This window comes from Panthera leo, chromosome A2 (genome assembly GCF_018350215.1).
Source record: "Panthera leo isolate Ple1 chromosome A2, P.leo_Ple1_pat1.1, whole genome shotgun sequence".
Lineage (NCBI taxonomy): Eukaryota > Metazoa > Chordata > Mammalia > Carnivora > Felidae > Panthera > Panthera leo.
In genome coordinates this window covers 101,297,766-101,325,496 of record NC_056680.1, presented here as the reverse complement: position 1 = coordinate 101,325,496, position 27,731 = coordinate 101,297,766, and the positions used below count along the sequence as shown (strand labels likewise).

General features: G+C 33.5%; 1 protein-coding gene and 1 non-coding gene across 3 annotated transcripts in view; both read right to left on the bottom strand.

Moving 5' to 3' along the window:
- Positions 1 to 27,731, bottom strand: part of NXPH1 (neurexophilin 1) — a 633,630-nt gene that overhangs the window by 107,246 nt on the left and 498,653 nt on the right. The window contains exons 7-8 of one of the 2 annotated variants that reach the window (XR_006197112.1): positions 2,634 to 2,714; positions 497 to 569 (exon numbers count right to left, since the gene is read on the bottom strand). The exons of the other annotated variant lie outside the window; for it this stretch is intronic. The gene's annotated coding sequence lies outside the window, so the exon portion shown is untranslated. Of the gene's footprint in view, positions 1 to 496; positions 570 to 2,633; positions 2,715 to 27,731 lie in introns of those variants that run through there. 2 annotated transcript variants of the gene reach the window in all.
- Positions 15,847 to 15,953, bottom strand: LOC122214616. Its single transcript, XR_006199997.1, has one exon. It is a non-coding gene; the product is annotated as a U6 spliceosomal RNA (small nuclear RNA).

Here is a 27,731-nt window from a genome sequence, read left to right as displayed (position 1 = left end):
AGAATAGTTGTGTTTTTTTTTTTTTTTTGTTGTTAATCTGGTGAAATATATTGGTAATGAGACTCCTTTTATTTAAAAAAATCTGAAAAAGTAGATTTATAGAAAAGAAAACAATATTGCTGTTAATGATGTTTTTGTGTCTCATGAAAGGACAAATAGGGTTTTAAAGTGGTTAAAAGTTCTGGAACTGAAGCTTGTGGCTGGATGAGGAATCTGAAATCTGCAGAATGAAAGTGAATGTCTGCACAAGAGAAGTTGAATAAGTATCCAGGAACTATGGATATTGGAAGTACCTAGAATCTTGGGAGATAATTAAAAACAAATATGCATAATAACATGGTTGTCATTGCAACCTCCCTCTAGATAATGCGCCATGTAAACAAAGTTCTGAATGTAAAGCTATAATTGCCCTCTAATACATAGTCACTTTGCCAAATCATAAAGATAGCTTAAGTTATATTTAAGGCCAGGATCTTAAGCAAAACTTCACACTGGTCTCTCTTCAAGACATTGATCCCCAGAAACCATCATTTTGTTTTCTCCTCGGTATTTGAATATAAGAAAAAAGGCTGTCAATAAAATACAGAACACAAGGTTAAATTAAATTGATATATTTCTAAGGATAAGTATGTCTCAAATATTACATGTGACATAGTTATACAAAACAAACATCTAGTGTATATCTGAAATTCAAATTTAACTTGGTATTATGTATTTTTATTTACTAAATATGGCAATACTAGAGAAGGGCCCTGAAAGTGTAAATAAAAGAATAGACAGTCTATACCAATAAGAGGAAAATTTTTAGCTATGTATCTTCCTAAGTTGACTCAACAGTAAGATTCCTCCAAAGCTGTGGCTTTGAGGATAATGATATTAAAATTATCCATCTTAATGTTTCACTGTCTTGGTGGACACTTGCTTTTTCTCTCCCTGACTTTACTTTTTAATTTTCACTTTCAAGCCATATTATTTAACTCAGCCTTTTGGAACATGATTTTAAAGAAAGACTATATATATAAAAGTAAAGTAATATTGAATTAAATGAGAACTTTCTCTGGACAAGTGTAATTTTCAAAACAGCAAGAGAGAGAGGTTTTACACAGTAGAGTAAAAGCATTAGAATTGAAACTCAAACCAACTAAAATAAATTCACACTTCAATTGTGACCTTCATAGTCCCCTAAATGCATTTTAAACAGTAGGCTGCTTTTCTTTTTATAGTGTAGAGCTGCATGTAATCATAAAGGAGAACAGCAAATGTATACACTGAGCCAGTTATGTAGGGAATTTGCCAGGTCCACATTCCCCCACCTGCCAGCCCTACTTCTTTCCTGATGTGTTTATCTTAGAACTAGAACTAGTTTGATCAGCAGTACATATAAAGTTAAGGTGCAGTAGGCAAATGACTGTTTGCATATACCCTCTTATACACATGACCCACAGTTATTCAGTCACTACCACTGGTAGAAAGTAAAGTGCAGTACGGTTTGAATTGGATAGACATACTGAGATTTAAGAGTCATTTTCACATAATCCAGGAATTTTCACAAATCCCTCTTTTATGGCATTGCTTTTAATTTGACATTTTGGCAAACCTGGCTTTCGGGAAATCCTTAATACAAAAAAAAATTACTTTCATATCCAAATATATGATCTTTTTCTCTCTCACACAGATACTTTTAGATATTTTTTTTCACTTTCCTCATTGATTTAATTCAAATAATTCCCCAACCTTCTATTATAATAGTAATTATTGTTTTTTTCACAGTACATCACTGTAATACTTTAATGTTAAGTCTTATTAGCGCTTGCTATTACAGATGTCATTAAATTTTATAAAGTTCATATCATCCTACAATTACTCACAAATGTTCAAACTAAAAAAAAAAAAAATTCCAAGGCTATTGTAGAAATCTGGAGACAAAGATCAAATACATGCTTGGTAACGGAATCAATGTACATCCTGAAAGGTTGTTCTGAAAGCTCAACAGTTTATGTATATTGTGAGAAAAAAAAAAAAACAAAAAAACAAGCTGGATTCAATGAAACAGACCAACAGATGAATGAGATAGAACAGCCTTAATCAATCTATATTATTAGGAAGTCAGTAAATGCAACTATTAAAGACAAAATACTTTTTAAAAAATAAGAAAAAAAATAATTCAGGTCACTTGCTGAAGGATAATTCATCATCTCCTTTATAGACTAGTATTCAAAACAAGATTACATTTTACTAGATGAAAAAAAATATTGAATGGTCAAAAGTAATATGTATTTAGAATTTCAGGAACAAAATATTTTCCCTTTGTTTTTGAGGTGTATTTTTCTATTTTTTTGATTGAGAAAAATTATTTAAGCTCAAATATATAGGTTTTAAATATATTACTCCTTGAGTTTTGATACGTGCATATACTGCTATAACTTCCACCTAATTAAAATGCATAATATTTCAAATAAATAAAAATAAAATAAAATATGTAATATTTCCATTACCATAGAAAATTCCCTTACACTTCCTTCCAACCAATCCACAATCACTAAATAGATAGATAGATAGATAGATAGATAGATAGATAGATAGATAGATAGATAAACACTGCTCTGATTCTATAAGACATAGATTAATCTTACTTGTTTTTGAACTTCATATAAGTGGATTCATTCGGTAAGCACTTTTCCCCCCTGTGGATTCTCTTATTCACCACGGTGTTGCTGAAATTCAACCATAGTGGATTCATCATTCTTTCCATCAGTGCACTGCATTTCATTATATAACATAATCTGCTTCTCCATTCTTTACTTGATGGACATTTGAAGTGTTTCCAGTTAAGGACTACCATGGGTAACACTGCTATTCATATTTTATGCAACTCTCTTGTGGATACAAGTTTATATTGCTCTTGAGTTAACAATTCAATATATAGGGTAGGTATATGTTCCAATTTATAAGAAATAGCCAAGCAGTATTGTATATATACTCCATGGATTGTCAAATATCTTCCTAAAGGGTCACATATCTAATGTTTTAGGCTTCTTAAGAGCCATAAGTTACAAATACTCAAGTTTGCGATTATAATGCAAAAATAGCCAAAGATAATGTGTAAGTTAATGGATGTAACGGTGTTCCAAAAAGAACTTTATTTACCAAAACAGGTTGTTAATCCGTGGGCTAAAGTTTGCCAACTTCTGATCTACTCCAACAGTCTTTGTTTTTTAATTAAAATATTTATTTAGTCCATTGACATTTGATATAATTATAAATGTGGTTATGTTTAGGTTCACCATTTTGTTATTTTTCTTCTAATTACACCACCTGTCTTTTTTCTTTCTCTTTTCCTGATTTCTTTTGGGTTAACTGAGCATCTTTTGACATTCTATTTAAATTTCTCTATTAGCTTTTTCTCCACACCTCTTTGTATTATTTAAAGCTAAGGGTTAAATGTGCATCTTCAAATTAGCCACTTAGAATTATTGTTGTATCATTTCACACAAAACCTAAGAACTTCAGAGTGGCGAACTTTATTTACAGCACCCAGACTCATTCCATGTGTTACTAAATCATATATTTTAATTATACACATATCATAAACATAAAAATAATCATCTTCTGCTCAGTTGTCTTTTAAGTAAGAGAAGTAAGAAAAGATATTCTCTCATATTTACTCATATATTTACCAATTATGTTAAATACCTTTCTGTAAATCTAAATTTTTATCTTGTATCATTTCCCTTCAGCCTAGAAGACTTCTTTCAGCATTTCTTATACTTCATGTTTACTGATGAAAAATTCTCTTCACTTTTGTTTTTCTGAAATAGTTTTTATTTTACCTTCAGTTTTGACAATTGTTTTTTGCTAAGTATAAAATCCTGACCTAGGTTTTTTTTCTTTTCTTTGTATTTATCATGCTTGCTATTTACTAATATCCTCAATTCTATGTGTTGATGTTTTTCATAAAAATTCAGAAACTTTCAACCATTATTTCTTCCAAAATTGTTGTGCCTTATTGCACAACGATATTTGTCTACAACTCCAATCGTATATATTCTATATTGCTTGATACTACCACATAAGTCACTGGAATTCTGTGTTGTTGTTTTTTTCTAATTTTATTCATTTATACTTACATTTTTATGACTGGACAATTTTCCAATTGGACAATATCAATCTGTCCTTGTATTCACTAGGCCACTTTTCGTAATTTTAAATTCATTGTGAAGCTTACTTATTAATCTTTATATTTCATAAATTACAGTTTGGGGTTTTAAAATTTCCATGTTTACAGTTTCTATTCCTCTGATATGACCTATATATTTACTCATTATAACTATCATTTCCTTTAAATCTTCAGGCATAGTTATATACATCTACTTTGAAGTTCTTGTATGCTACTTCCATCATTTGAGTTATCTTATGGTCTGATTCTGTTGACTACTTTTCCCTTGACCTTGAGTCGTTCTATCCCATATCTTTTAATGGCATATTGGTTTGTTTCATATTTTCTATCATATAATAGACACTATAGATCAAACTTTATAGGGGCTTTGGATTCTTCTTCTAAAGTGCAAAAATTTTCTTCTCATAACCAGTTCAATGAATGACTCATCTTGCCTTTAGACTTTTTTATAATGCATCTGTTTTGGGGCACCTAGGTGGCTCAGTCAGTTAAGCACCCGACTTCGACTCAGGTCATGATTTCATGGTTCTGGGGTTTGAGCCCTATCAGTCTCTGTGCTGACAGGGTGGAGCCTTCTTCAAGTTCTGTGTCTCCCTCTCCCTCTCTCTCTCTCTCTGCCCCTCCCCTGCTCATGCTCTGTCTCCGTCTCTCTCAACTATGGATAATAAAACATTTTTTTAGCTTAAAAAAAACACAATGCATCTGTTTTGTTTTTAGTCTTATTTTGGGGCAAAACTTTTAGTCCTGAAATTTAGTCACTAATTCTAAAGTTGAGGCCATTCTTGAGTTTCAACATAAAACCCACAGTATTTATTACCAAATACTTCATCTATGGAAGAATTCCAACTGCACCTTCTATATACCTTGTAGTGGAAGATTGTCAAATTCATACTTAACTTTTGAAAGTTCAGCTGTTGTTTTTCCCTTGGACTTTTAGAGTCCCCTCTGGATGTGTGTAGGATTTGAAGAAAGAATGTCACAGATGTTTGGGCTCCCCCTCTGGGAATACTTCCTCCTTCCAAATTACTCTCTTAATTGATACCTGCTTTTGCAGTCCTGAACTTCATATTCTGAGACTTCAAGCTTTCTTCCTGAGCTCCAGCTGCCTCATGCATATAAAATTGGGAGCTCTCAGAGGGAAAGACATATAAACATATATTTCACCCAGTGGTGTTCCCTTACTCCAAGAGCTAGATGCCCTCCAATTTCTGTTCGCTTTAGTTACTTCTTGATGTTTTCAAATGTACATTTTAATATATTTACCAGAGATTAAAATTCTTGTCTTTAGGATAGTCTGATAAAAATCCACTTTTCCATTTCTAGAACTAAATATCCAAGTAAACTGTTTTTTAATGAATTAAATTAGCATTTAACTGTCTCTTCTCTACCAATCACTATTGGCCATGCAGGCCATAAATTTGTAGACATGAACCAGACATAATACACCTTATTTGGTGAAGAAAAACATACCTGAGGCTTGATAAAATGCAAATTTATAATCAGTGAGACATATATAAAGACTAACTCATTGTTGGATAAGCATCTTATAACATTAACTGAAATTTTACTAATTAATTTAACAACAAGCTCTTGCTTTTAAAAGACATGGATAGCACGGATATATGGTTACTACTTAGATTAATCATACTCTTAGTTTGACACAACATATTTGTATTGGGTGTAACACAAAAGATAGAGTGTAAGAAGAAAGTAAAACAGCCTAATTAATTTCATCTTATAATACTGAAAACTACTTAAACATGAAAACTCTTAAGATGTTTTAGGGAGGTATTTTAAAATACTGAAACAAAATTTGTTTTGTTTCAATAATATGCCCATTAATTCATATATATATAGTCATATGTATATTCATACTCATATATATTCAGTGATAATTTTTATGCAACCATAAGGCAGAGGCTATGTTGCAATTAATATAAAATATAAAAAGCATCAAAAGAGGACTATGTACATGTTAACACTGAAAGGTGGTTGATCAAGTATGCTTTGGTAAGATTGATAATAAGCTGGTCAGTGAAGCCCTCTCAAAGAAGATAACATTAATGCTAAGCAAGCAATCTTGTAAGCAATCCTTCAGTTTGTGATAATGATCTGGAAATAGTTTCCTTGGCTTTCCAGTGATGTGTGAAATCCTCCTGTTGTACCAACTCAGTAAAAGCTAAGAGAGTAATTTAACAGAACTATGGGTTCTTTGCAGTATTGCTAAGTGAATAGACACACCTGTAGGATGGACTGTCATCTCAGGAGGTAGATGATGATAGAACTAAATGATGCTTTAGATATTACATTTTAAAATTATTCACAGTGGGGCACCTAGGGGACTCAGTTGACTAGATGTCTAACTCTTGGTTTCGGCTCAGGTCATGATTTCACGGTTCGTGGGTGTGAGCCCAGCATCGGGTTCTGTGCTAGCAGAGCCTGTTTGGGATTCTCTGTCTCCCTCTTCCTCAGCCCCTCCCCCACTTTTGCTGTCTGTCTCTCTCAAAATAAACAAGTAAACTAAAATAACTAAAATAAAATAAAATAATTCCCTGTGGAAAAATAACATCATCATCAACTACAATTTTCATTCGTGCTATAATTAATATTGGTGCATGGTCAGTGGAATGACTTGAATTCCTTAGCTTTCTCTGAAGAAACATGTCAAGAGGGAAAGGCATAATAGTTCTAATTTCTGTGTTTAAAAAGATCTGTGGCAGGGCTCCTGAGTGACTCAGTCCGTTGAGCGTCCAACTTTGGCTCAGGTCATAATGTCATAGTTTGTGAGTTCGAGCCCTACACTGGACTCTGTGCTGACAGCTCAGAGCTTGCAGACTGCTTCAGATTATTTGTCTCCCTTTCTCCCTGCCCCTCCCAGGCTCACACTTTGTCTCTCTCTCTCTCTCAAAAATAAATAAACACTAAAAAATTAAAGAAAGACCTGTGGCATCTAAATCATTGTACAAAAAGTTAACCTAAAATAAAGGTGAATAGAATTATGATAAATTAAAATTTTTTATTTTATTACACAATATATGAAGCAATACCACATTTATGTTTTTTATGCATACTTTATAACAAATTTATTAAATCACCTCCTATAATCAATGCAATAAGCATGATGGTTATACCTATATATAACACAGTTCTATTTTTTTAAAAAATTATTAAAGAGACACACAAATAGTTGTTTCTGTACTGTAAAGCATCTGTTTATTCATGAATATGATTTATTTGACATTGAGGTTGGCCAGAAACAGAGAGAAAGAAAAATAGTTCTGGAAAAAGGTGTCATACGTTACAATAATACACAGCATCAAAATTTAGAATTCTCTCTATATGTACTTATATTGGGTTAAGGGAGGAAGAAAAGGTAACATATTTAAACCTAATAAAATATTAATTCCATTTTATGAGAGGAAAAATTTTAAGTTTATTTATTATTGGGGTGTCTGGGTGGCGCTCAACTCTTAAACGTTCAACTCTATTTTGGCCAGGTGATAGTTCACAGTTTGTGAGGTCGAGCCCTGCATGGGGCTCAGCACTACTGGTACAGAGCCTGGTTGGGATTCTCTCTCTCTCCCTCTGTCTCTCTGCCCCTCCCCTCCTCTCATTTTCTTTCTCAAAATAAATAAACTTAAATAACTAAAATAAAGTTCATTTATTATTTATCTTGAGAGAAGGAGAGCACGAGTGTGCAAGCAGGGGAAGGGCAGAGGGAGAGGGAGACAGAGAATCCCAAGCAGGATCTGCGCTGACCGCAACCTAAACTGACCTGAGCTGAAATCAAGGGCCAGAGGTTGAACCCAACTGAACAATACAGTAGCCCCTATGAAAGAAAAATTTTAAATTATATTCAATAGACATCTTTTCTGACTTAAATATTGCTTTGGTGTAACATAAATGTTATCATTTTGTTTCTAACGTGTTACCAAATAATCATCTACTTATTAATTCATCTATTTTTAATTATTAATTCCATAAATATTTGTTGAATGTTTCCTTTGGGACAGGCATTGATCACACAACAATGAATAATACAAACAAAAAAATTTGACTTCATGGAATGCAAATCCTAGTGTCAGAGGTAGAAAAATAATAAAATAAAGAAAGAAATTATAGTATTTTAGATGATAATTCATATGGCAAGAGCTAAGATAGAAAGGTAGAGAAGGGCAGTGAATAGAGGGTCAGTGAAGCAGACTGATATTTTACTTAATATGGCCAGAGATAGTGATATTTAATTAAATACTACAAGGGGAGTAAGTGCAAAGGTCCTGAGGTGGATTCAAATTTGGAATGTTTGAGGGAGAGTAAAATAATCATTATGCTTCCAGTGAAATCATTTTGTTGGGTCATATAGGCCATGTTTAGGACATTAGCTTTTTGTAAGATGGAAAAATATTGAATGGCTTTGAACAGGGAAGTGGCATGGCCTGACTTATTTTTAAAAGATTCATTGTAGCCATTGTGTTGGAAATAGATGTTAGAGAAGCAAGAACAGAAGTAGAGAAACAAGTTAGGATGGCAATGAAATAAATGGATCAAAGATAATTCTCATGACATCCATACTGGTAGCAGTGTTGATTAAAGTGAGATACAATGAAATTTGGAAATGTCTAAATATGAAGTCAATATGATATATTAACAGATTGGATTTTAAAAGCAAGAAATAGAGTATTTAAAAATGATTCCAAAGTTTTTGAACTCACTAGTTGTGAAGATGGAGTTGTTGTCATTTAAGGTAGGAAAGACTATGGATAAAGTAAGTTTAAGGTTTAAGGGAAATAGAAATAAAGTCCATGCTATGTTTGAGACGTCAATTAAACCTTCAAATGAAGATGTCAAGTAGGCAATTGGATATAGTAGCCTGGAACTTAGGGAGAAGACAGATGTATATATATAAATATTTATTTTATAGATATGGAGATATATGGAGATATATAGACATTAATATAAAATAAATAAGGTAAATATATCAGTTATGTCAGTTATGGAATCTATTACCTTGGCTTCACATTCACTGTTTTTTATCCTACATATGATACTAGCATATTTGCTCCTTGCTGGCTGGTACAAGGAAATGTTTCCTCAGTAGATTTCAGAGAGACACTGGAGGGGAGTTTCTCTTCTTCCTGGGAATGTGCACCTTTTGGCATAGTGAGGCAATCAGGGGCATGCAGCACCTCTCCATGGGCAGTTTTCTTGAAACTCCAGGAGTTGGCTCCCCACAGGCAGTTTTCCAGTGAGTTCCATGGTGCAGTATCTCAGTGACTTGTGTACCATCCCGTTGGCCATGGCCATTATCTATCCAAAAAAATCTAGACCACTTCCTGGGGGAAAGAAGTCCTTTTCCATGTTTGTTTCTGTTGTGGGTGTTCTGCCTTAGCCATATAAATAGTTGCTACTCTTTATATTTGCATTCCGAAGTGCTTTAGACTCTCCTTTCCCCTTAGTAGGCAATCCTGTTTACGCATAATTATTACATTCAATTTTCTCTATTCAAATTACTATGTGGTTCTGTATCTTCCTTTGATTTTGACTAATACCGTGATATTTAAAGCTATGAATGTCCATCAACTGATGAATAGATAAAGAAATTTTGGTTTATATACACAATGGAATACTACTTGGGAATGAGAAAGAATGAAATATGGCCCTTTGTAGCAACATGGATGGAACTGGAGAGTGTTATGCTAAGTGAAATAAGCCATACAGAGAAAGACAGATGCCATATGGTTTCACTCTTATGTGGATCCTGAGAAACTTAACAGAAATCCATGGGGGAGGGGAAGGAAAAAAAAAAGAGGTTAGAGTGGAAGAGAGCCAAAGCATAAGAGACTCTTAAAAACTGAGAACAAACTGAGGGTTGATGGGGGGGGGGGGGGGGGGGGGGGGGAGGGTGGGTGATGGGCATTGAGGAGGGCACCTGTTGGGATGAGCATTGGGTGTTGTATGGAAACCAATCTGACAATAAATTTCATATTAAAAAAAAATAAAGCTATGAATCTAAAATAAATAGAGGATGTGCTGTAAGACCATGCTTTTCAACATCTAGGGGTTGAATAGAAAGGAATACTAAGTAATGGAGTCTGGAAAAAAGGTGACAAGATAGAAGAAAAACTAAAAGGAGATGGAAATAAGTTGGGAGGAATGGTTTCAAGGGCAAATGAATGATCAGGCATGTCAAATGTAACTCATAGGTCAAGTGAAATATGAATTGAGAATTAACCATTCCATTTTACAATGTAAGTCATTGGAACCTTGACAGCAGTAATTTCCGTGACTGAATGGAGAGAAAGGCAGATAAACAGGTTTAAGAATGAATAGGAAGAAAAGAACTGAAGAGCACATAGATAAATGGTCAGAGTACACTTCAATTAAGGAAAATATTGTAATGGAGTATCAGGTGGAAGAAAAAAAATACAATCTGGAAAACACTGTTGCAATTTTATTGTTTATAAACAATAAACAATTGTTTATAAACAATAACAGAATGTGTCATTACTAATGTGAGTAATCATTTTGATGGAAAATTAATGATGCAGGAGAGAGAAGCAAGAATTACTATTCTCTAAATAATTTAGTTAAGATTTGAAATCATTTGTAATGGTCATCCAACAAGGTAATGGTCTATTTAGGATTAGAACTCAAAATTCAGGCCAAGACTCTCACTGCCACTGGAAAATCTTTGGTCAATCACACATTCCAATGTAAAATATGTTAAATCATGTTTTTAGCTTAAACTATTAAAATATATTAGATTCTTATATAATCTTCTGCTTAAAATAGTACTTCATTTTGGAAATAAAACACAAGATTATTTCAAAAAGTTTTTGCATTTTTATCATTGCTTTAGACATTGTCAGCATTTAAGGCAATATAACTCTATACAATATATGTGTTCATAAATATGAAAAGAAATATGAATAATTTAGGTGTGTGTATACATATATACACAAGTAAAGAGTGACAAAATAACAATATCCATACTTAGTATGGCCTGTGTCTCCTTACCTTTAATCATACCAAACTTATTACATGTGAAATATCCCAAGAAAAGTGCCATAGATAGTTCAAGTGGTGTAAGAATTAAGAAAACTACTATAATATGTCTACTGCTTTGTTACATTTTCTACTATTGGACGTTATGAGAATAAATTGTTAGTTTTTTTCTGACTGGGAACTTCATTTCATACAAAGGGATGATTATCAAATATGGAGCTGCAAGATTCTCCTCATTCCAGTTAAGCTACATACTATGTCAGCTTCTCTTTCTCCGAAGAGTATCATTTTGTGTATTATAGATAAGATCATAGAGTTCTGATTGGTCTAAGACACAATCACTATTGAGCCCCTTACTGAATTCTTTTGTGTTGCCCAGTCCTGACATTTTCAAAATCACCTTTGTGTGAGGAAGTAGCCAGTAGTACTCAAAATCAACAGAATCAGGGGTGCCTGGGTGGCCCAGGTGGTTAAGCATCTGATTCTAGCTCAGGTCATGATCTAGCAGTTCATGAGTTCAAGGCTTGCATCAGGCTGTGTAAATAGCTTGGAGCCTGCTTCAGATTCTGTATCCCTCTCTCTATGCCCCTCCCCAGATCGTGCTCTGTCTTTCTCTCTCAAAAATAGATATATTTAAAAATTTTTAGAAAATCCACAGATTCAACATGAATACTGTTCCGTCAAGTCATGTGGATCTTACAAAAGAGTCTCTTTTTCTTGCTTTCTAACATATACTAGCAGTTAAACCATGGGATACTGACAGAAATTAATAATGATACTGATTCCTCCAAGTCAACAGAGTGTTATACACCCAGCATATTAAATTTTTGTCTTGATTTTCCTTTCTGGAGAATGTAAAGTCTTAGATCCATCTTTTATATCCTTTGTGAAATATGGTAATGCTTTATTTATTGGCAATCTGACTCATCTGATTAATATGCTACAATAAGTACTGCATATACTGACAGAGTTTCTAGGCAAGAGTAGCTGGGCATTTATATTTGGCTACATTTTTGTTTTTATCAGTCAATTTTTGCATTAATTGCAAGGTATTTATACTGATTTATATAAGCCAGTATCAATAGTGCTCAAAGCTCCCCTTTGGATTTCTGACATCTTCCTCAGCCATGAGCCAAAGGAAATCATCCACCTGAATAGTCTAGCTGCTTGGACACCAAAATGTACCTCCCTAAACTCTGGTCTCTTTTCAAGTTCAAAGAAGTACTAACTCTATAAATACGTATAGACTGCAAATGACTGTATTGTCTTCATTTGATTGTCTTGATATTTATCTTTGAACCCCAAGTCATGCGTTTTATATAACACATTGTACCTGATATAATGTTTGACAATGTTTACTATGCAGCACTTTGTCTTCTTAAAACCCATGCAAGGCCTTATATAGAATTCAGTAACACACTAATCCATCCACCATGTAAGTTTTTCAACATCCTATATGCTTTTGTATCATTTTTCATATTCAAATATGTTTATAAAAATAAACAGTTTCAGACACATGGATGGCTGGTTAGTACGAGTTGCACTAAAGAGGCTCTGAAATATATTATGTAACGTTTAGATTAAAAGATGTTTGTAAATGTTTATGACTATCTGATATGAGAATTGATCGATCTAACAAGCTTAAACTGCATTATGTTTCACAAAACAGTTATAACCTTGAGGCAAAGCTATCAAACAGAAATAGCAACATTAATCAAAAAATGGCTCTCCACAATAATCGGAGCTTTAATAAGAATAAGTGTATTGAAGCAAAACGGTTGGTTAACGTTGTATATACTATGCTGAATAAGCAAAACTATCTTAATATTTACTGTAATAGAGAAGATCTTCCTCAAAATGATGGACTCAAATTCCTTCTGGGAGCTAAGTTTTACCACCAAACTAGCCTTGCTTTTCTGCTGAATATTTCAATTCAACAAGTATTTATGCACTGGATGATATGCTGAACTCAAGTTTTTCTTTTTTCCTTAGATAATAAAAAGATCAAATCAATAAAATTCTTAGTTTTAATATTATAAAGTAAATCAGATATGTTTCCTGAGTTCATCAAATGGCCCAAACTTGTAATTGTTGATTAGATGCTGTGAAAAAGGCACATTTTTATTGAAAAATTATGAAGGTATGGTTATTATATATGTATTGATCAGATAAAATTATGGCCCGTCTAGGGGAGCCTGGGTGGCTCAATCACTTAGGTGACTGACTCTTGAATTCGGCTCAGGTCATGATCCCATGGCTTGTGGATTCAAGTCCTGCATCAGTCTCTGTGCTGACAGCGTGGAGCCTGCTTGGGATTCTCTCCCTCTCTTTCTCTCTCTCTCTCTCTCTCTCTCTCTCTCTCTCTCTCTCTCTCTCTGTCTCTCTTTCTCCCAAAATAAATAAACTTTTTAAAAAATATGCCCATCTATGCTATTGTTTTATCTCCAACAAATTCATCAGATAGATAAGTTCAGCTATAAAGAACATGAGAAAAATTAGCCATTACAACTCCTTACTCACTTTTTTTATTATTAATGTTTAAGGACTTAATGTATACTATTATTTAGAGGCTTCCAAACATTCCCTGGTTAAAATACAAAAGTTTAATTCTAGTGCTCTCTACAACTACTGAAAACATCTCAGAATACTTCCATTCCCAGTCACTTTGCTATCTCTTTTGATGTCTATTACTTTCTCTTTTCTGGGCACTTTTTCCTATTGTCATACATATAGCAGTCTTACACCACCTTACATCACCAGATACACTTGTTCTACTCCTTATTTTGAATTGTGAAATTTAGTTACATTGTGAGATATTCTTTAGTTCACACAAGCCAGGCACTTACTCATACACTTAGCTTTAAGACTACCTTTGTTTTCTCAGTGTAAGTACACACATATATTATATATATGAGTGTATCTGCATATCATTTTCTTGGGTAAAGAGCAAACACAGGTTAATAACGTCCAAATACATGAACAAGCTATAAGCAAAGCTCACTATTGTTGTTTCTTTTAACAGCTATATTGTAAGGCATAATTCTCTAATAATCTAAATACAACCCTATTGTGTTGAAGAAGTGTCATGCTTTGAAATATTAACCAGAATGGGTCTCTTCTGCCAAATGTAAACCAGTATTGTTCACATAGTCATATAAATTTCAAGCTGATTATCTCTTACTGAGAGGCAGTAATGAGAGTAATATAACAGGGAGATCTAAATTAGAACACAGATATTTTTTTCATGACAATAAAAATGCAAATGTAATCCTAATTAATTAATATGCTAATAGCTCTTCTCTATTTATAGACAGTAACTCAAGTCTAGCTTGCACTAATACATATACAATTCTTTCAATTCTCTTCTCCAAACTTAGGTAAGATTCCTGAGGGTAAGAACAAAGTCTAATCTGTTTTCTATAACTTTTTCATAGAAAGAAATCGCACTGTTCAATAAAGATGCGATTGTATTAGTGTAATTGTTATCAAAATTGCCCTAATCTGATAAAATTTCAGATTTTCCTATCAGGTGCAATCTTAGTTGAGGAGAAAAAGGCTGGAACACGCTTGATTTTTTTTATGCATAAAGGCTATCGGGAAACTTTTCTTATGAATCCATAGTCATTAATTCACTTACATTAGGCCCTTATATAATGCCAGAAATTTGAGTTTTTGAAGATGGTGTACACAGAGCTTCATTGTCCTAATCTCTGTGTATTTGTACATGTGTGCCTGAAATTATCCATAATAAAATTTTAAAATGAAAAAGAAATGCCATTCTTCTGTTATAAAGAAATAGATATGCTTTTTGAAAAATCTCTTTGCACAATTTAGATTTTCTTTAAGTGTCTTACAAAAGAAGTTAATATTTATAGTCTAAGGTTGCTAATCAGATTTTCATTCTGTCAATTTTTTTCCACTCAAGAGAAGGATATATCAGCCTCTCCTTTGAAAATATGTAGAAATACAGGAAGTTTTACTACAGCTGATAGACTATAATTAGAATACATGTTGTCCAGAAAAAAAAAAAAAAAAGAATACATATTGTCCTGGTAATCCCTTAATAAAAATCTGATATGAGCTCTAAGGGATATGAAGAAAACCACACCCTGGTAAGAGAATCCTGTGCCAAGTTACCAGTTGACAGAGAAAGTAGCAAGGATGAAGATGTGGCAAAGAAATAATAGTTCCTGCCAAGCAGTTACTAAGCAAAGAAATCTTAGGATTTCACCTTATTATGCTACTTATAATAATTCAATGACATGGTAAGTGTTTTCCAATTCAAAAACAATTGAAGCTAATGACAAAGCAAAATATACCATCTGAGCGTGACAACCAACTTAACTAGGAGGGAAAGTCCTCTTCTATTTGGAGGAATTGTAATTTTCTCATATAAATAGTTACTATCTATTCTGATGAAGAATTCAATTTCAAGCACAAGAGGAATAAAACATCAGTCTTTGTAATGCATTTCAATCTGGAATGGAAGACAAAAATGGGTGCATATATTAAAATATGTTAATTTTAGTGCTCACATAATAGCATATTTTTAGTGTACTTGGACAAACTGGAAGCAACCAATATTAACAGAAAATAACAAATATGGTTAGTCTATGTGTCCAGTTCTTAATTTACAAGCAACAATTATTATACTTCTTTTTTTTTTAAATATGGGACGCTTCACGAATTTGCATGTCATCCTTGCGCAGGGGCCATGCTAATCTTCTCTGTATCGTTCCAATTCTAGTACATGTGCTGCCGAAGCGAGCACCAATTATTATACTTCTTGTCATGCATTTATAATGAAATAGCAGCAAAATAAATTAATCTAAAAAACAGTAAGGAGAGGTTACTGTCATTGAATTTATCACCACTACAAAACCTAAAAGAAATAAATGGGAAACAACAAGAAATCCATTGTACATATTTATTCTATTACTAGCACAAAAGAGTTCAACTGAATATATGGACAAGTTGCCAGAGCCCTGGGAAAATGTATTCTATTTAACCTGTCAATAGCAAACCCCATCAGCATAATATAACCAATATTCAGGTTTCCAAGTGGGTTGAATGACTTTGATAACTCCATTCACAAAGAATGGTCAATATAAAATATGATGTTCTTAATAGAAAAGGGCATAATACTGATAATTAAATAAACTTTTAATAATGAAAATGTCATAGATATGGAAGTGCTACGAATCATTCATACTTGACTTGAAATAAAAAGTGAGAAGTGGTAGACTCATTTATAGACTTCCCTTTGCCAGTTTTGGAAGCCTTTTATCAATTTGATGTGAGTTGTAACCACAGTAATTTCATTCTGTCATTTAATGCTACATAAATTGAATAAATGATAGAGGTATGAGCACATGATGAGCTAACATGTATGGAACTAATCTTTAAGAGTACACTTTTTATTAACTGAGTATCCTTTCCAGAGATGCCATGGGTATTATTTAGTAAGAGTTCATTGAAAGACTGTATTTTATATCCATTTGTTAATTCATTCAACCAACCAATATTAACTACTTGTTTACTAAATGTCAGGCAACACAGTTAGATTTCATGTATGAAAAAAAACCATGTGATAATTATTTCTTTAGATAGTTCAGTCATTTAAAGTGGGTATTGAATTGTAATTATGAGTATTTGGGGGAAGAATAGGTATCTGGTCGTTATTCTTAATAATTTTGGAAAAGATTGTTTTAAAAATATAATTGTCTGAATACTGACATAGCAACATGATTCATGTCATTTATTATTCATTTATGCTTGATAGTGCTTAACATTTCTTAACAATTTATTTTGTAAAGAAAGGACATGTATTACAATAGAGAAGTTCTAAATATGAACACAATCCTCTTCATGGAGTTGCTTTTAAATCAAACAAAATAATGGAGTTGCTTCATGGAGTTGCTTTTAAATCAAAACAAAAATAATGTTTTAAATAAATCTAAAAGAGAAACTTTATAGTTTCTGTTTCCAGAGCTACGAAGTTTTATACAAGTTGCTATAACTTGGGAGAAGAAACCTTTTGGGTTGATTTATATCACCATACTTCTCCTGAAGGAAAAGGGGGTAATCCTACCCTGCTGTCTACTATCTGTATGACTTTTAGTTTCTTAATGTCTCAGTTTCCTAAATTAAAGTAAGATCCTTCCTTCACAGAAAATTGTAGGACTACAGTGAAAATGGCTGATCCATAGATGGTATTCTATATAGGGTCGTCTTTTTTCCTTCACATTTTTACAACTGGCCCAATTTGTAATGCCTTGAAAACACTTACTCATCCCCTAGAGATGGGTAACAAAGGGGAAAAAATGTCTTCTGTAGTCTAGATGTGGCCGTCTTGGAATCACTACATTCTCTACTGATAGTAAATGGAGGACAATGTAAGGCTCAAACAGAAGCTGTAGGGACAAGCCACTGGAGTAGAAATCTGATGGCTTTAAATGCTGCACTGAAATAGCTTCAAGTGCTTAGTGGGTTTCTACCCCTTTCCTACCAGCTATATTTCAGAGAATGGAAACTTATTAACTTCCTGACATTTGCCTTCTTGCAAGTCTGTCTACATTTTCCTTCAACCCAACTAGAAACAGAAATAAGTGGTTCTTCTCAAATTAAAGGACAGTCCTTCCACTTAGGCTCCTACTGCTGTTTCCTTCTATGTTTTTCTTCCTTTACTAGATTTGACTCAACACTGTTAAAACATTCTGAATTCTATACCATCTCCCATCTCCCAAGTAAAACATTCATTGACTCCTCTGTTTTCCATTCCTACTACTGTACAATATTTTCATTTCAGATTCATATTCCAACTTCCTGAAAAAGCTCCTTGAATACACAGCCAGTCACCATTTCTTCACTTCCCAATCACTCCTAAACCTACCTCACTCACTAAGGCTTCTTTCTCCCCACCAGTGTACCAGAATTGTGTTAGGGAAGATCACCAATAACTTTTTTTTTTCTGCTAAACTTAATAAAGGTTTCTCTGTCCTCATCCTTTCTATCAGCACTGATAAAACATAACTGAGCTCTCACTTTTTTAAATAGTCTTCTTCTTTGGCATCTGTAACACCAAAATGCCTTAGGGTTTTTTCATCTCTGATTTACATCTCCTCAACCTTATCTTTAAATGTTGGAATTAGTACGCAACTCTGCAACTCCTTCCCACCTTCATACCTTCTCCCTAAATAATACCAATCATCCCATAGCTTTCAATACCACAACTTTGCTAATGACCTCTTAACTTCACCTCAAATATCCATTCTGACCTACAAAATCATATAGCCAACCACTTTTTTGTGCACTATCTCTGCTTCATCTTCCTTGGTCTTGATAGAATGTCCTTGCTTTTCAGTTGGCCCTTTCCCTAAGGCATGGATTATAGTTCCCTTTCCCCTCTAATGTTTCATACAATCATATCTTTATCATTATAAGTAACATTTTATCATGATCATAAATAAACTAGGATGCATTTCTCTATGTTCAAATCTGAGGGTATATCTGACCACTCCATGGTCAGCCTGAGCTCCTGTGGCTCAGCCTTAGCCAGAGCCCTATGATCTTACTTGTTCCAACAATTGGCTTTTCTGGAACTTCCTAAGTGCAGCCTCTTATATATAGCAGGCAACCCTTGAGGTGAACACTAAATAGGTGAGTATTAAGATTGTACCTAGTTAAAAACATGGTTGCTTAATGAGTGGGAATAAGAAAACACACACACTTGGAGAAGATCCCAAGATCTACTACACACTCTAAAGGTACTAAAATATCCAGAAAAAAAAAAAAAAAACTGAGTTAATCTCATGTCTGCTTGATGTACATTTTAATACTGTTCCTTTTTTCCTATTTCTACCCAAACTAGCTGCATAGGACTTCTAATAAAGAGACATGAGGATATCAAACTTTCTGAGATAGTACCCTAAGCTTTTGAAATGAAGTCATGTTTTTAAAGTGGAAGTTAATTCCAAGTTAGCTTATGCTTTTTATCCCTAGAGTAGGATAAGTAAGTGTGCAATTGATTTTAATTTAATATTCATGGTGTATTACAGCTGCCAGAGAATGTAAGAATTTTTTAAAAGAAAGCACAATCTGAACCTAAACTTACTCTTAGAATTATTGCCAGAGTTGCAAGAACACTCTTGAATACTAAAGAGCATGTATATAGGAAATAACTGCATAAACACATTTTTAAAAGGCAGTGCCTACACCAAACATTCAAAGTAGCTATGTGCTATAGAGAACTCAAAGAGGCTTTTCTCCATGTCATGATCACTTGGTATAAAAATAATACTGCAGTGTCTCCTGATACAAATTACCACCTGAAACATTTTCATGCAGACCTGGCCTGACTCTTATTATACAGTTCCCAGTTCAAATGTCACTTCCTCAGAGATGACTTCCCTGACCATTTATAATTAGGCATATATCCCCTTCCTCCCACATCACTATATGCAACTACCCTGTTTATTCGTGTGGAGTTTTTTTCTTCCTCCACCATAGGAACACATTCAAATATAAACTATGCAAAAATATGGACATTGTCTACTTTGATCACTAGAGCATGACAGCCATTCCCTAAATATACGTATAATACATACCTATCTAACACTGAACTATTTAACTTTTTCTAAAAGTCAGTGACCTCATCTAGAGAGGGAGTCTAAATTATACTCTACAAGATTATTGGGAGTTGAAATGGAAATAAAATGTGTGTAAGTATTTTATACATAGAAAAAATCTTAACATGTAAATTCAAACTGGAAATACATATGATCCTATAGTTATATATAAAAAATAAAACTTTAACAGTTTATACTTTTACTAAGTATTTCCTAGAACCAGTATGAAACGGTCTTATTAATATATATGAGTTCTTGGCTCACAAGAAACAATATAAGTGCTATATTATGTGGGCCATTATTAAAAAGGCTGGGTTATATAAGTCATATATATGGCTTATTTTCCCTTACCACCTATAAATTTCAAGTGTTTTTTTTCCCCCCTTTTACTTCTCCCATAAGCCTTGTCTCATGTTCCAAATTCTCCTCCTCCACTCCTTTCTACTAATCTGCTCACTTAGATACTGCTGTTTAATAAATACTGAACTAAGGCTGTTTCTGGCTATGGCAAATCCTACTGGCTCATTTCTAGAAAGGGTTTTGACACTTAAAATATCACTCTTTCTGCAATAGGGTCTAATACTTTTACATTAATTTCCAAAAGGGCTAGTACACTGATACCAACTCTATCTCATTTTATTTTTAACCAGAGAGAAAACAAGAATGCAAATCACAGTTTCCCTTTGATCTTCACATCCACAGCAACTATTTTTTTTACCCAATAATAAAATAAATTAGTTGAGGTCACTGAAAAGCAAGAAAGAAGTATATAAGAAACATAGAGGAATAAGTTTATAATGACATCATTTGCTTTCATAAATGAGTTTTAGTGCAAAGATCCCAACCATGTTTTGCAAATGTTTTACTATTCCATTGGATTTTAGAGATTGAAAGGATTCAATGGGATATATAAAGACTAAGAAAATGTTAGGTCATACTTAAATGGCTTAGCTGGATAAACAATTCACAGTTGAGGGAGTTTGTCAGGTATACCAAGGATGATCTCTCAGCAGTCTCTCAGATCAGAACACATCCACGGATGTCACCTTCCTTGAAAGGCTTGCACGACCTAAGCAAGAGGAGACATTTTTCCCTCTTTTCCTTGGTTCCTATGAGCACACACATCTTTCACCTTCCTAAGAACATTTCTTAAATATTTCCTACCCCTACTAAACTGAGAACTCCTGAAAGGCAGAAAGCCTTTAGATTTTTAAGTTGAATAATTATTCAGCGACCCAAGTCTTCATAATTTATAACCATTGCATTATGCTGTTATATAGAACTTTCCTGGGAACCTATGCAGATATAGGGGTCATTTTCCCTCACCACTTCATGTACCCCCAGACTATTTTATTTTCTGGGGATGTATATTTGTTTGTTGACATTTTTCCTCTTCTATCCTCTGTTGTCAATTTATACATACCTGTCATAACACTTATTACTTTTACGTCTACTTTAATATACACATCAAACCTGCATGTGTACACCATGGATTAAAATAAGTCTGTGTAGTCACTTCCGAAGCATCTGCCTACCTATGACTCGGGGAAGGACTGTGTCACATCTATCTGGGTTCCTCTGTGGCCTTTTTTACTTGTCATTTTTCACATGTCTCAGATTGAACTCATTCAACATTTCACTGGCTACTTATATTATGTTTAGATTTATTTCATATGTGAGATAGCTGAGTCACAGAAAAGGTTAAGCAATTTGCTTAGGCACACACAGCTACTAAGACAAAGCAGAGACGAGCCTCAGTTCTGCCTGATGCCCAACATAGTATCCCCTTCATTGCTGCTTAATGAATGCCATTGCTCTGCCTTACTATTTATCAGACATTTGACCTGAACATATTTTTTTAAAAAGCTGTTTGTGGTTTTTTTAAATTCTTTATATTGGAACTTCTGGACACATGCATATGGATAATATGCTTGTCCTGACATAAAACTAGAAGATATAATTCCCCAAGCTGTGAAAAGAAGTACATACACCCACACTCATACATCCAAAGAATAGTGAATACCAAGCAAGGCAACTGTTAAAGTACCTTAAAGATCACTTTAAATACTTCAAGAATTTAGGACTTGAAACCAAATACTAAAACTTGAAATAAGAGCCTACCAAAGACCATCATCTATTAGATGTCACTAACTATGAATGTATTTATTCCACAAATAACAGGGTATAACAGTGAAAACCAGAGCTGAGTCCGTGTACTCACAAGCTACATATGTGTTTTATGTTTTAGCTGCAATGGGTCTCATTCTGGTCTTTGAATAAACCAAGGCTTTTCCCACCATTAAATCCTCATGCATCCTTTTGCCCTTCACTTGGAATATTCTGCCATACCATCATCAGCTCAAGTCACAACCACAAAACCCATTTTACCTGGCTAGCTCTTATTTATTTCTCAATTCTAAACTTAAATATCACTTTTTCTCTCAAAGAATATATTTTTCTTCTCATCAAAATTACATGACGTAATAATGTACATAAGGTTTGCATGTTTATTTAAAACCTGTCTCTCCAATGAGATGCAAATCCTAAAATGTAAGAGTCTTAACCTGTTTTGTTCACCAGCTGGCACACAGCACCTAGCACAGTGCCTGACACAAATGCCCACATGGTTTTGTTGTTTCTTTTCTTATTAAATGCTGGACCAGCACTCTCAAGATTTCTGGTTCCCTTTACACCCAAGAGCAACCACAGAGGAACAAAAGAGATGAAACACCAAATAAACCAACTTGTGAGAAACTCATGGGTTGATGGGACAGTTTTGTACTGGTATGATTTGGACTCAGGGCAGGAGGAAAGCCAGGAAAATTGTAGGAGTTTAAATCAAAAGGCACTGTTAGAGGTCTGTTTTTTCTTATTCCTGCAATTTCCTTTCAACCAACAGTACTTGTTTCCTAATATTCAGAGACTCAGATCCTTTTGCGCAAGCATTTTCACAGCTAAATCAGAACTATACAAACGTCTTTTGCCTTTGATATATAAAGATATATTTCTCAGAAGCAAAGGAAAATAGACAATCGGTATTTACCAATATATACTGGAGCATACTTTCTGTACAAAGTGTTACATCATCTTTATCTAATTCAATCCTCTGTCTCAATTTACCCCTTAAGAGAAGAGCAAGAATAATCACCATTTTAGAGAAGAGGAAACTGAAGTTTATAAATACTTATCTATATCACATTGTTACAATGATATAAACAGAATATAATCCTATTTATATATAATTCCAAGGCACATGCCTTTTCTAATATACCAAAATTTTGATAAGGTACTCAAAGTCAGAGGCACCTGGGTGGCTCAGTTGGTTAAGAGTCCAACTATTGGTTTTGGCTCAGGTCATGATTTCACAGTTCGTGGGTTTGAGCCCCACATTGGGCTCTGTGCTGACAGTGCAGAGCCTGCTTGGGATTCTCTCTCTCCCTCTCTATCTGCCCCTCTCCTGCTCTTGCTCTGCCTCTCTCTCTCAAAATAAATGAATAAACTTAAAAAAAAAAGGTACTCACAGTCATAATATAGTACAAACACCACAGATTATGTAGTGTTCTAAAAGTCAAGTATTATAAGCAAATATCCCATAAGCCAATAAAATTTTTGTCATAGATTGATTTCTGTTTTTATATCTGACACTGCCCATAAAAATTCTATCATCAATAGACATTACTGGCCATATTTTCTAAGCAATAGAGTGCAGGTGACACACTCAGATAGTCATATAATTTAGACCAAAAAACCCACTCTGGCTTGAATTACATTGGTAAAGTAATTATTAACCTATATCCAGAAAACAGTGATCTCTTTTGGTCACATTGTGTTTTTGAATAGGATTCTAGCTCTTTGCTGTTTTGTTTTTTTTTTTAATTTAATATCACCTAGCAAAAGCATGCCATAGGCACCACTTAAGACATTGCCAGAAACTATTCCTACCATTTGCCTTATGTTTCTAAACAACAAAATAGTGTTACCCAAAGAAGAAAAACTCTTAGTTTACCATGGCTAATTTATGTTTATATATTTTTACTCTATTGAATAGAATTAAATATTAAAGAAAATGATCAAATATGGGTGAACTTAAAAAAAAGTTGTAGGGTTAGTACTTAGTGATCTATTAAGTAACAACATTTGCAAACTTGGAATTTTTGGAAAACTTTTATATTAGTGATAATGCTGATTTAATATTATAAGAACTGCACATATCCATTTGCTCAAAGTTCAGGCACCTTTTTCTTACTTTTTCTTCTCCAGTCTTCCATTCTTTCAGAATGTATTGTATCGAAACCATGGTTATTTGATTTGGTCATTAACAAATGAGCAATTGTCCATGCTGTCGCCCTGTCATTTCAGATTTGACTAACAAATTAAATTTTCATTTCAGACTGAAAATGAAAAGGGGAAGTTGGTGTTCCCTATTACACCATCTTAAGGTATTTAGCCACTTAGTCAATTTTAGAGGAAAAATCCATTTGTAATTTTAAAGGCTACCCTTCAGTACTATTCACTGCTGTCATTCTAAGTGGTAAGTTGCTTGATCCTAACCCAAAATCCTCAATTAATTTCAATAGCAATTCTGAGTATGTATTTAATACAAGGATCAAGGGGGAAGGATTCCATTCTCATTTCACAGCATCTTCTTCTTTCTCAGGAATCATTTCCCTAAGAGACAACTACCTAGATAGACTGAAACAATTGTTGTGAAGGGTTGCTTTGCATCAACTTCATTTTTAACTACTAATCAGAGAAAGCTAATTAGACGTGCTATTTTCTTATTCCTCAATTTTTCAAAGTAGAGACTTAAAAAGAATTCTTCCTCACTTGTTCCAATTATCGAGTCTGGTTTTAGTACATATATAAAATTTGGGTGTTGATTTCCCTGACATCACAAACTAAAATTTTCAGGTAAAAAAAAAACTATTAGAAACTTAGTTATTTGTAATAAAATTATTACAAAAATTAGCTCTACTTGGCTAGATTGCTTTAGAACTAAAGCTTTGAAACCTGTCACAGGTCTTAAAAATAAAATTGCTTGAGTAGCTGAGGAGAACTGTATTAAAATGCAAATTTCCAGCTGTTAATATTTCTTCAAAAACCAATAATCCCTCAAGGCTACCAATATGTCATAATACTTAATGGAAAAATATCCCTTAGGCAGAATGGCCTTTCTAAGTTGACTTTTGATTAAACTTAAAATATTATATGGCAAAAAAATTAAAATAAAAAAGGAACATAAATATAGAACTCAACTGAAATGTCATACAGTATAAATCGAAGGGAGGGGGAGACCCATCTTGTGTCATTAATTTGTGAGTAAGACACTCTGCTTGAAGAGTAACCAACCCATAATTGTTAACATAACGTATATACCTCCTTCCAAACTGGCCAATAATGATTTCTTCATGTGGGTTTATGTATACACAAGGATGTTCCATTTTGGAACTGGCAAGAATTATTTTTGGCAACATAAACCCTTTGGACAAAATGACAAAAACTAGACATAAGAATTAAATGACTATATGTATTTTTTAGTTAAGATTTCTACAGGTATTAGAATACAAAAATACAGAGTTCATGAATAGTTTATCTACTGCTGTAAAACTATATGGTATTTGCAAGAAATAATACCCAATTTAAAATATTTGAGAGTTCAGAGTTGAAAAAAACTGTGCATTGCACTTCTATATATCTCCCACCTAGATTCTATAAATAATATTTTTATACTTGCTTTGTTACATATCTAGGCATTGGTAAATTATAATGAGAGTTTCTTATTCCAAACTGGTTCTGAATTGGAAAGGGTCGAGCTAATTCACTAGGTAATTAACTGGGTGGTTACAAATGGAAAGACTCTCCTCGATATACAATTTCCTAAAATTTACATTTTAAGTATTTATATTAGGACAATGTTTACATAAGGCTAAGGTCATTCAGTCAAATCTAAGATTTAAATGTGTCTTTGAGTCTACTTAAAATAGTCACCCAAATAATGCAAATAAATGAATCACATACTTTAAAACATCTTTGAATTTCTCCTACTCTAGACTAGATCAAGAATTTTCTTTGTTTAGTTGTTTAATGTTTAAACAATTAAACAATGTTTAATTGAGAAACTACTTAATCCAATTTACTGATCTTCAATCCAACAAAGTTAAGAATCTACAAAATTTGTCCTGCCATCCAAAGTGCTTTCTGTCATATCAACTGCAACAATTATTTTGCTCTGGGGTATTATCCCCCTACCAACTACTGGCAACAAGGGGAACTAGTTATAAATAGAACATGTGCGTTTGTTTGTGTACATTGATCCATGAAAACCCACATATCCATTCTGTGCTAGACAGACTTACAGGTGCAGCTGGATATAAGTGACCCCAATTACAAATAAATGACAAATTAGTATGTAAAAAGTAATGTTTTAGACCTGAAATATTATGATTATAGAAAGCACAAATGATGTTTACAGTTAAAAATTCAAGGGGGTGTCTAGGTGGCTCAGTCAGTTAAGCATCCGACTTCGGCTCAGGTCATGATCTCATAGTTTGTGAGTTTGAGCCCCGCATGGGCCTCTGTGCTGACAGCTCAGAGCCTGGAGCCTGCTTCGGATTCTGTGTTTTGCTCTCTGCTCTTCCCCCAGTTACTCACGTACACGTGTGCTCTCTCTTGCTCAAAAATAAATTTAAAAAATTAAAAAAAAATTCCATCCATAAAGGAACTAAAACTTTTCATTTAATTTATTTAATATTAAATTTGGTCAAATGAACAAGAGTTTTTATGTTACTTTAAATTTACTTAATTTTGATTAGAACGATCTTTAAGACATGCCTCTTCTATTACTTCCCCCAACTATTTTTATTAACAAAGAGTTGTATATGCCTTTCATAGTAAGAAAATTAATGACAAATGAAATGAGACTAATAAATCAGAAATCATAGCACTCTTTATATTTATATATGTAATAAATTTAGACATATGATTTTAAAAATAGATACTTGGAAGAGTCTTAGTTTATCAAGATTATAGGAAATCAACAGTAAATAGTGGTGCGTGGATGGCTCAGTCAGTTGAGTATCTGACTCTTCATTTTGGCTCAGGTCATGATCTCATGGTCCATGAAATCAAGCCTCACATGGGGCTCTGCACTGAGAGTACAGAGCCTGCTTGGGATTCTCTGTCTCCCTATTTCTGTGTCCCTTCCCCTTCCTCACTCACATGCATGCTCCCTCTCTCTCAAAACTAAATAAACTTTTTAAAAAAAGAAACAGTAAATAAAATTTACTTTATAATAATTCTCAAATTCCCAAGACTAAAAACTTATAAATATGACAGCTGTTTACAGAGTTCATTCATATACATTTTTTATTTGTTCTGTAACCTATAAAATAAATAAAGCAAGTAGTTATTTGCCCATTTTACAGGGGAGTAAGCTGAGATTCAAAATGATCAAGTGATGTGACAAGTTGTCACAATAGCTCGCTAATTCAGACAACACTCAATGTTAGGCCTCATTCCAACAACCTTGAGAATATACCTTATAGAAGCTTCAATGTATTTTGTCACCTCTGCATCATTGCCTTTGCTACTCTTTTTTTCCCTTGTATAAAATTGTACAAAGCACTGTTATTTAGAAACATCACTGTACTAACCGTAAGATCTGACTGCTAAGGGTAGAGTACTCATGGTGACTATGTGCCAAGAAATGGGTTAATACTGTCTCCATTTTGGTAATAATAAAGTTCATTAACAAGAACATGTCAAATTTTAGAATAAAGCAGCACAGAAAGGTTTTGTAATTTACTCAGAATCCCATAGGTAATAGCAGACAAAGTTTGAGTTAATGCTCAACGCTTACTATATCTGAAGTTCTCTTTTTCTATGCCAGAAAGTCCTATGAGAATTACTTGTGTGTCAGTTTT